Source organism: Camellia sinensis, chromosome 3, assembly GCF_055761805.1.
Source record: "Camellia sinensis isolate YWXY chromosome 3, ASM5576180v1, whole genome shotgun sequence".
Lineage (NCBI taxonomy): Eukaryota > Viridiplantae > Streptophyta > Magnoliopsida > Ericales > Theaceae > Camellia > Camellia sinensis.
Window position 1 is genome coordinate 216403941 of NC_138963.1, and position 12807 is coordinate 216416747.

The 12807-nt window shown below is 39.3% G+C and overlaps 1 pseudogene; it reads right to left on the bottom strand.

The window, feature by feature from the left end:
- Positions 1–2924: 2924 nt before the first annotated feature.
- Positions 2925–12502, bottom strand: LOC145822227 (allene oxide synthase 3-like; annotated as a pseudogene).
- Positions 12503–12807: the final 305 nt, after the last annotated feature.

Genomic DNA, 12807 nt, shown 5'->3' on the forward strand with positions numbered 1-12807 from the left:
CACTCGGCGGCAATACGATATTTTTTTTATCAGAATTTTGACTGATGTTAGGGATTAGGCCAAATTGGGAACAATAACCAAATTGGGAGCAAAAAAGTTAAGGGATAAAGTAAGAATTCATTAATATTTTAGGACAAAATATAGTTTAAGGGTGAATTAAAAAAGTGATGTAAACTGTGGAGGCAGGGGCCAGCCATTTGAGTGCCCTTCTGGGAGATTATTGACCATGGGCCCCTTAATTAGGTATTTGTGAGTTAAAAACATAAATAGTGCAATTCTGAAGACTCTTAAGTTTACTCAGAATTTAGTTTGTTCTGAATGTGTGGTTGGTTGCTTGAAATTTGTAGGACTTAAAAATATGATTGTCTTAGGTAGCTTATATAGTTTCTGAGTTGTGGGGCAATTTTGACAAGTACTTGAGTTCCAATATGGTGTGATAATCCTTGCAACTGGCCAGTCTCTCATGATATACTGAACAACCTTCCACTTTTGTTGCCATCATTTAGTCCTTGTCTCGAGCTTAACTATTTCATTTCATTATACATAACCAACCAGCCAAGCATCAAAGCTTCAAGCTTAAGAATTTCCAGAGAGCTACATTGGATTTGTATCGATCTGTTATGACCATACTCTGATGCTTTTGCTTCTCACAGAAGGGTATCTTTAATTTTAAACTTTTTTTTTTTTTTGTCCTCACAAAATTGAGATTATTTGTCCCCCAGACAAGGAACCTTTAATTTCCAAATATCTTCATGTTCTCGCCTCAAAATATCTATAATCGTTGTCATTTGATCATTAAAAATCTTAAATTGTAATAATTCAAGATATAATCTAATAAATATGAATATTTTGAGAACAGTGGGCGTGTCTGATGAGTGAACAGTGCACTTTTCTTTCATGCGTAAACCAATGCCATTTTTATGATGGAACAGAGCTGATGGAGAGAGTTCTATCAATTAATATTAACCAAACTCAAACCAATGCCACTCAAGTCGTAGTAGTCGACAATAAGAATAAATATAATCGAGGTGGTGGAGGCGGAGGTGGGGTTTTTGGATGGGGTTGGGGTGGGGGTGGTGGTGGTGGAGGAGGAGGAGGAGGAGGAGGAGGTGGGTGGGGATGGGGAGGAGGAGGTGGTGGGTGGTGGGGATGGGGATGTAGAAGACCAAGAAAATACAATGGACATAACCACCACATACACAAGAAGAGAGTTTTCAACAGTGATGACTACAAGCTTGGAGAGTTCCCACAATGCATGGTTAGAGGGAGGTGTAGAGGCATGAGATTAGATTGTCCTCTTCACTGTGGTGGACCTTGTTTCTATGACTGCAAATTCATGCGCAAGGCTCACTGTCGACGCCTCTAATTTGCTATAATCACCAAAATATTCGATCACCAGAATCACTGACGCCTCGGCACGAGCATTTGTGATGCATCAGTGATTTGGTGCACTTTTTATTTTCTTTTTCTTTTTTTGGATATGAGTATGTTTTTTGTTAACTGAATAGATCATTTTGTGTGGTTTCTAATAATTAGACTGACTCACGAATCTTTCTACTGTATTGCTATTATTCTTTAATTTTGCTTAATTAAAGACGACTGTTTGTTTGATAGTTTTCTACTGTATTTTTCTCTTTGAGCCTTGTTTTTTTTTTTGGATCGGTTCTTTGAACCTTGTTGCCACCCAGGAATGTTGTGTGGTCATTGCATTGCTTTTTTTTTTTCTTTTTTTTTTTTTGGGGGGGGGGGGGGGGGGGGTTAATTCTTTAATTTTACTTAATTTTTTTTATGTACAATAACGTTAGAAATATTACACACATGCTATGAGAGTTTCGTCTGATCCTATGCATACTCCGTTTCTGGAAAAAATTATTCACTGTAACATGGATATTGTTCAAACAGTTAATTTTGTTGAATATTTTATGTATGTCTCTCACACAAAAAATTAAACTGATCCGATAACTCTGTAATTTGTTCAATTTATTATTTTTGTCATAAAAAAAAAGGTTTATTTTTTAAAAATACAATTATTGTCTGTTTTTTAGTAAAAAATACGGCAAATTAAACAAGTTACAAATATTATTGGATCAACTTAATTTTTTTTTATAGATAAAATATACAAAGTCCAACAAAATAAATAATTCAGATATTCAAAAGGGGATCCTTGATGAACTCCATGAGCCTAAACAGCTCCCTCTAATAAAGATTTTAGATGGGAGGGCTCCATAATTTAATACTCTACCTTACATTTATGGTTCAAATAAAAGGATGACGTTTTAGAGTGTATGGTTAAAAAAAAAATCTGCAAAATATTTTTATATAATTCTTATTTAATTTTAAATTCCAACTAATGGATTATTGGTTATGGATTTATCTTGTTTTAATAAAAAGTATAACAAGATTGTTGTACAAAAATAATTAATGAGATAAGATCCTCATTCATGCAAATTATTATCATTATTTTATTTTATTATTCAAAATAAAAAAGATGGTTTAAACCGTTGTAAAAAATTAATTTTTCAAAAAAATAATTGGGCACAGTCATTGACCCAAAATAAACTTCAACAGTTATACCATGTCATGAGTTTCACCATCTAATCTTTTTTTAGCCATTTATTGTCACATGAGAATTTGTTATTTATTAGTGAAACTAAGGCCTTATTTGAGAAGTTAGTTATTTGATTTTTTAATTATTTTAATTTGACTAAAATAATTGTATTTGGAAAATTTATTATTATTATTATTATTATTATTATTATTATTGTAATTGATTTGATAATTGTGATAGAAAAAATAAAATAATTATGAATTAGATATAATATTTTATCTTATTAATTATTTCGACTTATTTTATTTTTTAATAGACTATTCTAACATAGCTATCTTCCCAAACACCTCCTATATTACATTTTGAGTTGACCGACTCACCCACTTGACTGTACAAACGTGTCGTAACGTAAGAAGAGTTCCACCAACATGACCTTAGACAACATCACCACCATATCCTTTCCCGGGCATCGCTTATTTCCCACGGTTGTGTTGAAAGATAATTTGTAATTTCTAAGTGGGTAATTTGATGGATATTCTGGAAGTTTATTTTTTAGAAATATCTGGCAAGAAGAATTAAGGTGATGGTTCATCTCCCTAGAGCTTGGAAGAAGGCAAAAGTTATCAAGCTGAATTCTCTGGGGCATTTACTTGCAATTATAAAATAGTGGTGTTGATTTTCCTGCAGGGTAAGCCATCAGAAAGCTATCAGAAAGACATCCCAAAGATCTCAAATAATCCTTTGTGCAGCAGCAAAATGTGTAGCAGTAGAAACAAAGTTAAAAGAAAACCTGAGGCACCGACAACTTTTTGAATCAAATTTGGGGAGTTTATGTAATGTTTTTCAAGTATTTTTGTAATCTGTAATTCAGCCCCTTATTTAATGAAAATCTGCAGCACTTCAATATAGTTTTTCACTCTTGCATTCATTCACAATCTTTTTGATTTATATCTTTAATCTGTTCACACGTCCGCTGTCCCAACAAATTTTGTATCATAGCCATTCATTTCCAACCATTTTTTCAATCTTCTTTATTCCCAAAACATCTCCAGATCAGTTTAATGGTAGTTCCATCTATTCCAACTGTATTTGCATACTCTCCAAACCAAATTCCCATCTTTGGAGAAGAATACTACGACTATTGGAGCAGCCAAATGAAGACAATTTTCATTTCTCAAGATCTCTGGGAAATAGTGGAGAGCACTTATCCAGAACCACCTCCAGCTAGGAGTTCTTATACTTGGAATGATGCGCAACAAAAGCTGTACAAAGAAAATGTCAAGAAAGATGCAAGTGCACTCCAGTATATTCAATAAGGGGTAAGCAAATCCATCTACCCTCGAATCTTTGGTGCTGATAAATCAAAACAAGCTTGGGATATCTTGAAGAATGAATTTCAAGGGAATGACAAAGTAATTTCTATAAAGTTGCAATTTCTTTGGAGGGAATTTGATAACATGGTTATGAAGGAAAGTGAGTCCATCCAAGAATTTCTTTCCAAAATTGTTGAAGTTGTTAATCAAATTCGGAGCTATGGAGATACCATTGAAGACAAGAAGATAGTTCAAAAGGTTCTCTGAAGTTTACCTCCAAAATTTGATCATGTTGTTGCAGCCATTGAGGAATCTAAAGATCTTTCATCTTATTCTTTGCATGAGCTAATTCTCTTCAAGCACATGAGCAAAGAATAAACAGATCACCAAGCCAACCTTTGGACCAAGCATTTCAATCCAAACTCAGCTTCTCCAACAAGAAGACAAATAAATCGAAGCAATAGAAAGAGGGAGGCTCATTCCAAAAGAAAGGAAAAGGCCAGTACAATCAAAATGAAGGTAATGGGAAAGCAAAAGAAAGAGTCAAAAATTCTCAGCATCAAACTGGTAACTTTATTTCTCACTGCCGTATTTGCAAAAAGTCTAATCATGAGACAAAAGATTGCCGATTGAAGTGCAAGAAATGCATAAATCCTAATCATTCTCAAAGGGATTGTTGGTTTCAAAAGAAGAAGGAAAATGATGAAGCAAATTTTTCAAAAGATGAGCCTGACCAACTGTTCTCTTGCATAAGTGTTCAACATGGATCTCAACAAGTTTGGTACCTGGACAGTGGTTGTAGTAACCATATGACAGGAAACCAGGATATCTTTGTGGAGCTTGACCAAAATATCATTTCACAAGTAAAACTTGGAGATGGAAAGCTTCAAAGTGCTAAAGGCAAGGGAGTCATTGCTGTCAACATAAAGGAAGGTAACAAAAAACTCATTGGTGATGTTCTTTATGTTCCAAATCTTACTCAAAATCTCTCAAGTGTTGGACAACTCTTGCAAAAAGGCTATTCAGTGTTTTTTGAAGATGGAAAATGCAAAATAGTAGACAAGAAAAATAATCTCACAATGGCAATCATTGAAATGAGCCAAAACAAAGTTTTCCCTCTTGTTATGCCACTAGTCGAGAAAGTTGCTTTCAAAAGTGAAAGTCTTGACCAAACCTTCTTGTGGCACTTAAGATATGGTCACTTGAATCATAGAGGGTTGCAATTGCTCAAGCAAAGGAACATGGTGATTGGACTTCCTCCAACTGAAAGGAGAAATCAAGTCTGTGAAAGGTGCATATATGGAAAGATGCATAGACTTCCATTTCCTAAGACTTCATGGAGAGCCAAAGCTCCATTAGAGCTAGTGCATGCTGATATTTGTGGTCCTACAAGGACTCTCTCACTAGGCAATAAAAGATACTTCATTCTCTGTGTTGATGACTACACAAGAATGATGTGGGTTTTCTTTTTTGCTCAAAAGTCCGAGGCATATTCTGTTTTTCTAAATTTCAAAGCTCTTGTAGAAAAACAGAGTGGACATGAAATAAAGACTCTACGAACAAATCGTGCAGGAGAGTTTATCTACATTCCATTCATGGAGTATTGCAAGAAAAATGGAATTCAAAGACAACTCACTATTAGAAGAAGTTTGCAGTAAAATGGCGTTGCAGAAAGAAAAAACCGTACCATTGCAGAGATGGCTCGAAATATGCTAAAGGGCAAAGGTCTACCCAACAAGTTTGGGCTGAAGCTGTTAGTTCAACAATCTATATCCTCAATCGATCACCCACAAAAGCTGTTTGCAACAAAACTCCTTTTGAAGCATGGAACAAAAGGGAACTGATGATTGATCATTTGAAAGTCTTCGACTACATAGCATATTCCTTAATTCCTTCTCAAGATAGAGACAAATTTGATACAAAAGGAGAAAAACTCATTTTCATTGGCTATAGTGATGAGTCCAAAGGCTACCGTTTGTTTGATCCAAATACAAACAAGCTGATAGTCTCAAGAGATGTTGTGTTTGATGAAATGGCTACTTGGAGTTGGGAGGAAAGTTCATCTCAAGCACCAACGACATATGAGGTTTTGGAACGAGCAACAAGCCAAGACGAAGAACCTCATCACACTCCAACTCCAAATTCAAGTCCAGCTAGATCATTAGCCCCAAGTTTCTCAAATGAAGGAAGTTTAGAATCACCACCAAGAAAGGTGCGTTCATTAAGAGACATTTATGAATCATGTGATGTTGATTTCTTTACTTATGAACTAGACAATTTTGAAGAAGCCTCCAAGGAAAATGTATGGAGAAAGGCGATGGATGATGAGATTGCCACCATAGAAAAGAACAAAACTTGGGAGCTCGTGGACTTGCCAAATAGAAATGATGTTATAGGATTGAAGTGGATTTACAAGACTAAATTCAAAGAAGATGGATCCATTCAAAGGCACAAAGCAAGGCTTGTAGCAAAGGGCTATTCTCAACAGCCTGTAATTGACTTCAATAAAATGTTTGCGCCAGTTGCTTGTATGGAAACTATTCAGATTGTTCTTGCATTAGCAGCCCAATTAGAGCTAAATGTGTACCAACTGCATGTTAAATCAGCATTCCTTAATGGAGAGCTTGAAGAAGAAGTATATGTGGAGTAGCCACAAGGCTATGAAGTGCAAGGAAAAGAAGACAAAGTATACCGACTTCGGAAGGCACTCTATGGCTTGAAACAAGCACCTAGAGCCTGGAATAGCAAGATTGATGGGTATTTCTCCCAAAAAGGTTTTCAAAGAAGCCCAAGTGAAGCTTTACTCTATGTGAAGAGTGAAAGTAAGAGAGACTTTCTGATAATTTGTTTATGTGTTGATGACTTAATTTATTTGGGCACAAACATAAAGATGATTAAAGATTTCAAAAAGAATATGATGGAAGAATTTGAGATGACTGACTTAGGTCTTATGAAGTATTTTCTTGGAATCTAAGTGAAGCAATCAAGGGGAGAGATTTTCATCTATCAAGAAAAGTACATTAAAGACATGTTGAAAAAATTTCAAATGGACAAGTGCAAACCAGTGACGACTCCAATGGCCTTGAATGAAAAGTTGCAACACAATGATGGCGCTAAAAAGGTGGATGCAAAATCTTTTAGAAGCCTTGTTGGTTCACTGATTTATCTCACCCACACAAGGCCGGATATCATGCATTTGGTAAGCTTACTTTCTAGATTTATGAATGAACCAAGCAAGCTTCATTATGCAGCAGCTAAAAGAGTGTTAAGATATCTTCAAGGGATTAAGAAGCATGGCCTCTTATATAAAAAAGAGGATGACATCAAACTAGTCGGGTTTACTGACAGTGATTTGGCCGGTTCATTGGGTGACAGAAAAAGTACATCAAGTTATTTGCTTTGCCTTGGGATAAAGGTAATTTCATGGAGCTCAAAGAAGCAAAAGACTGTTGCCTTATCCTCAGCTGAAGCTGGGTACATTACAGCAACAGATGCAGCATGTGAAGCGGTTTGGCTAAGGAGAATACTCTCAGATTTGAAACAACCGTAACAGTAACTAACTATTATTCATTGCGACAATATGTCCACAATTGCTATGACAAAAAAATCCCGTGTTTTATGCACGGACAAAGCACATTAAGTTGCGGCATCATTTCATTAGAGATTTGGTGAGCAAAGGTGAAATTTGTTTGGAGTTCGTAAGCACTAATGAACAGCCAGCTGACATCCTCACAAAAGCTGTTACTTCTAAAAAATTAGAAATGTTCAAGAAGCAACTGAAAATTACAAATTAAGGGGGGTGTTGAAAAATAATTTGTAATTTCTAAGTAGGTAATTTGATGAATATTCTGGAAGTTTATTTTTTGGAAATATCTGCCAAGAAGAATTAAGGTGATGGTTCATCTCCCTAGAGCTTGGAAGAAGGCAAAAGTTATTGAGCAGAACTTTCTGGCGCATTTACTTGCAATTATAAAATAGTGGTGTTGATTTTCCTGCAGGGTAAGCCATCAGAAAGACATCCCAAAGATTCAAACAATCCTTTGTCCAGCAGAAAAAAGTGTAGCAGCAAAAACAGAGTTAAAAGAAAACCTGAGGCGCCGGCAACTTTCTGAATCAAATTTGGGGAGTTTATGTAATGTTTTTCAAGTATTTTTCTAATCTGTAATTCAGCCCCTTATCTAATAAAAATCTACAACACTTCACTATAGTTTTTCACTCTTGCATTCATTCACAGCCTTTTTGATTTATATCTTTAATCCGTTCACGCGTCCGCTATCCCAATAGGTTGGATCATCGGTCTCATGTCCATTTGACCAATGCACATATCTGAGTTGTTGAATTCACCCCATGTGAAGGAGGTGATTCTCTTCCATGGGAACACACACAAAGGTCAAGGAAGGAGGCTACCAACCATGTCAAAGAAGGAGGCTGCCGAAGTCAAGAATGGAGGCCACCTTTGTTGACTGATCAGCTAGCCATGTGTAAGGCCAGCCAGCTCACTCACCTATAAATGGAGGTTGAGAGGAGAGTTCAAAGATGTGAGCAAACCGAGAGAACAAACCAAAGAGTGAGAGATGTGAGGCGGAGAGACTGTCTCTCTCGGTGTGAGTGAGGGAGATGGGAGAGTGGCTGAGTGAGGAGAGTGTGAGCTCCTCCTCTATTATAATCTTTCTGTAATCTCTCCATTGTTATAGTGATAACCGGTTACTCTCCCGTGGATGTAGGCTTTAACGCCGAACCACGTTAAATATGGTGTCTCCTTCTGTGTGGGTGTGTTTTTCTGCTTGCTATGATTTCTATAAGGCCTTGGACGGGATCCCAGATCCCAACAAGTGGTATCAAAGCCTCGTCGGTGGCGTTTCGGAACAAAAATAGTGTGTTGTTCGAAACTGCCTAGAAATTAAGTTGCTCAAAATCCATTTTTGAGCATATCAGAAGCAAGGTCTCGATGAGAGGAGTCCAGAAATGCAAAGCAGAGCCCTAGAGGAGCCCGGACGCGCCCTCATGCGCCTCTTGAAGAAGGTGCATGAGGCCCAGTCGCTGCACGCGCCCCCACGCGCCGTGAAGACAGCCAGCGCGTCGGCCTAATCTCACGCACGCGAGCCACGCGCGGAAGAATGAAGAAGACGAGTGGGAGTAGCGCGTGTCCACCACGCGCACGCCATACGGGCCCACGTCAGCAGCGATGTATCAGCATCACCGCCATTTATCATCCACGTGGCAGCCCCGTCAGCAAGAGTTGCCACGTGGTTGCCACATCATCAGCCAGGTCATCGACACGTAGCTGACATGTCAGTGCCACGTGGCTAACATGCCAGCACCACGTCATCACGCTTGTGCTATGTTAGCTGCTACGTCAGCATCCAGAGGAGGGATCCAGTGCGACGTGGCAAGGGTGTAGCCGCAGGAGGAAGGATCCAGTGCTTCGCGTCTAAGGTGCAACCACAGATCTGAGGTGTACAAAATGTTTTGGCTTTATCTAAGCCATTTGGAGTCCGTTTCTGGCGATCCAATAGTGTTTTCCAACTATTTGAAGTATTCCGGACACATCTGTACGGTCAGATTTTGAAATCGGAGTTTCTGTAAAAAGAAAGCAGGTTAAAGCGATAGACGGCGTTAGGTGCAGTGTACGGAATATTCTGTTGGCACACGAAATATTCCCTAAACTTTTGAAAATTGCAATTTGGCCTAGAATTTTTAGAAAATTGTGGTGTGGCCCAACTTGTGGGGAAATTTTTCAGTGAGGTCCCCGGAAGTGCAGCGAAGGTTGGTCCTACCTAAACGGACCGCTTCGGACGCAACCGCAAAGTCAGAATAGTGAAATTTTGAACGATTTTGAAAGATTGTCAAAACATGGGAGTTTGTCATCTTCAATACTCGAAAAAAGGTTGCCGAACATTGTGGAACACTGTGGATTCACTGAAAAAGTTAGAATGGACAGATTCTGACCAGATTGGACAACTAGATGCAGATCGAGATAGATCATTAGAGACCAAAGGAGATCAGGCTTGATCAAATGGCAAATCAAGGGAGGTCAGGATTGGTCAAGGGCGATCAGAAGAATTGCACATGATTATCTCAAGATCAACAATGTCTAGAAAAGTTCTATCAAAAAAACACTGCCTAAGGAGACTGGTTCTTAAGTGGGACCGGTTGTGACCCCACCAGTCTTTCCTGGGAACTTTCCTGGTTGTTGATGTGATCAGAAGATCTGGTTCAATCAAAAGTCCACTTCATCAAATAGATGATTTGGCAACGAGTACAGGCTCAGGTAAATACTGTGGCTGTTGGAGCTACTGTATATGAGTACGTACTGATGGTATGTGGACGTGTAGAACAATAGTTGCAGAGGAGCATACTAAGCGCAGAAGCACAAATGCAGACGTACAGCAGTGCAAGGGTACGCTAGAGTGTCATACAGAGGCGCAAGAGGAGTGTGCAGCAACGGGTTGTTGAAAGTTCACAGGAACTTCCAGACAGAGAAATTAAGACAGATAAGACGCAAGAGTGCGCGCCAAGGAGTGGTAAGTTTTTTTTCCTCTGTGGTGGTTTCTTTAGTTCCATGGCAACAGAGGATAGAGTTGATGCGGATCTCTCAAGCAAGCTTGACGTAGGGAGACTAGAAGCCATGGGTGCGAGCACTATGCAAAGAAGTGCATAGCTAACGATGCTTTGACAGATGGAGCTACTGTCAACCATCAATCTACTGGACAGCAAATCAGGGATTGCAAAGGCACAGACAACAAGCGTATGTGGAAACGCTAGGGGGTTGTTCAGAAGTGCAAAGGGCAAAGACTGATAGTTCAGAGGAAAAGCTCCGAGCAAAGAAGACCAAGGATGTTGATGAACAACGAGTTTTCTATTGCTCCAATGACTTGTCCTGCAAGATGAGACATGACAGTCAAGGGCATCCCAGCAGGGGGTGCAGGACATCCAATCAGGGGGTGTCGGATATCTTAGTTGCGCAAGTTCAAGCATAGCAGGTGTAGACATCCGAGACAGGAAGCGTGGAAGAGATCTGTGAGAGATAGAAGTAGAGGCTCTCTTTAAATCAGAGAGTAGTGTGAGTTGAGTTGAGATTGTAGGATTCCCTCCTCCTCTTGTATCTCTGGTGTATTATCTCTAGCTTCAGGGGGTGCAAGCATCTCAGTGAGGAGATGCAGACTATGCTGAAGACATCCGAGACAGGAAGCGTGGAAGAGATCTGTGGGAGATAGGAGCAGAGGCTCTCTCCAAATCAGAGAGTGGTGTGAGTTGAGTTGAGGATGTAGGATTCCCTCCTCTTCTTGTATCTCTGATGTATTATCTCTAGCTTCAGGGGACGCAGCATCTCAGTGAGGAGATGCAGACTATGTTGAATTTGGGCGTGACAAGATTAGCAGCAGTGTGTGTAGTGGATCACCTCACATGGGTTGAGGGGGTGATTTGTTGAATTCACCCCATGTGAAGGAAGTGATTCTCTTCCATGGGAACACACACAAAAGTCAAGGAAGGAGGCTACCAACCATGTCAAAGAATGAGGCTGCCGAAGTCAAGAATGGAGGCCACCTTTGTTGACTGATCAGCTGGCCATGTGCAAGGCCAGCCAGCTCCCTCACCTATAAATGGAGGTTGAGATGAAAGTTCAAAGATATGAGCAAACCGAGAGAACAAACCAAAGAGTGAGAGATGTGAGGCGGAGAGACCGTCTCTCTCGGTGTGAGCGAAGGAGACGGGAGAGTGGCTGAGTGAGGAGAGTGTGAGCGCCTCCTCTATTGTAATCTTTCTGTAATCTCTCTATTGTTATAGTGATAACTGGTTATTCTCCTGTGGACGTAGGCTTTAACGCCGAACCACGTTAAATATGGTGTCTCCTTCTGTGTGGGTGTGTTTTTCTGCTTGCTATGATTTCTATAAAGTCTTGGACGGGATCCCAGATCCCAACATGAGTAGCTTCTTCCCCTCTTCTCCCACAAGCCTATGTGCCACAAACTTTTCAACATCCTTAAAAATTTTAGGATCTATGGTCGAAAATGGCTAGTACCCTAAGATCATCTCTCCCTTGTCGATTTTAAAAGCCGCTTCATGACTTTGCACCACTAATTCCTCCTTTACCCTTCCATACTGGAATGGGAATGGTGGTTTGATCCTCAACGCCTCATAGACAGCCGAACTAGACAAGGCCATCTTATTTAGTGCAGCAAAAGTGACACCATTTGTAGAGTTAACAATACTCTTGATTTCGTTTGCCAACTGTTTGTGCACTTCCTTGCCAGCTAACCCAACCCATTTGATCAGTACTAGGAACCAAGCCTTAAAGCCACCATAGGCATTGGAACAAGCAAAAAAAAACTAAGTTATGGCAAGCTTCGTCTCGTTTAATCCCCATCCTCACAGCTTCATCTAGTATTGGCTTGGCATGAACTTCAAAAGCATCATAAAGCTTATTATAATTAGATGTGAAGAGAGAGTCAGGTATCAAGTTCATGTTCCTCGCAAAATCTTTTAGAAAGCGTGGAACCTTCCTCAACCCAAATGGTTGTAGCATAGCCATGTCATAGTTTTGCCACTTGTCAACAAGTTCAGGCCCTATAGACCCGATAGCGGTGTCAGAAGGACTCTTATCATCACAGAACAATCGAAACACAAAGTCAAAATGCATGCGATCGTTGAGTGAAAAGAAGTCTACATGGCCTTCATTTTTTAACCCTACTAATTCTGTTTCTAAGTTGGTGAAAAGGTCATCCAAGCAACTACGGAATAGTGGAATGAATTTATGATGGCAAGCAAAAAGAATAGATAAAATGAAGAGTTTCAAAGAAGAATGATTAGGTTGGGAAGGATCGAGATGTTGACATACACAAATAACGACCAGTGAAGGCCAAACTGGAGAAGAAATCATCAGAACCAGTTATCTTCTTGATCTTAGATGTGTCGAAGAGGATTGGAAAACTAATGGCATCGAGG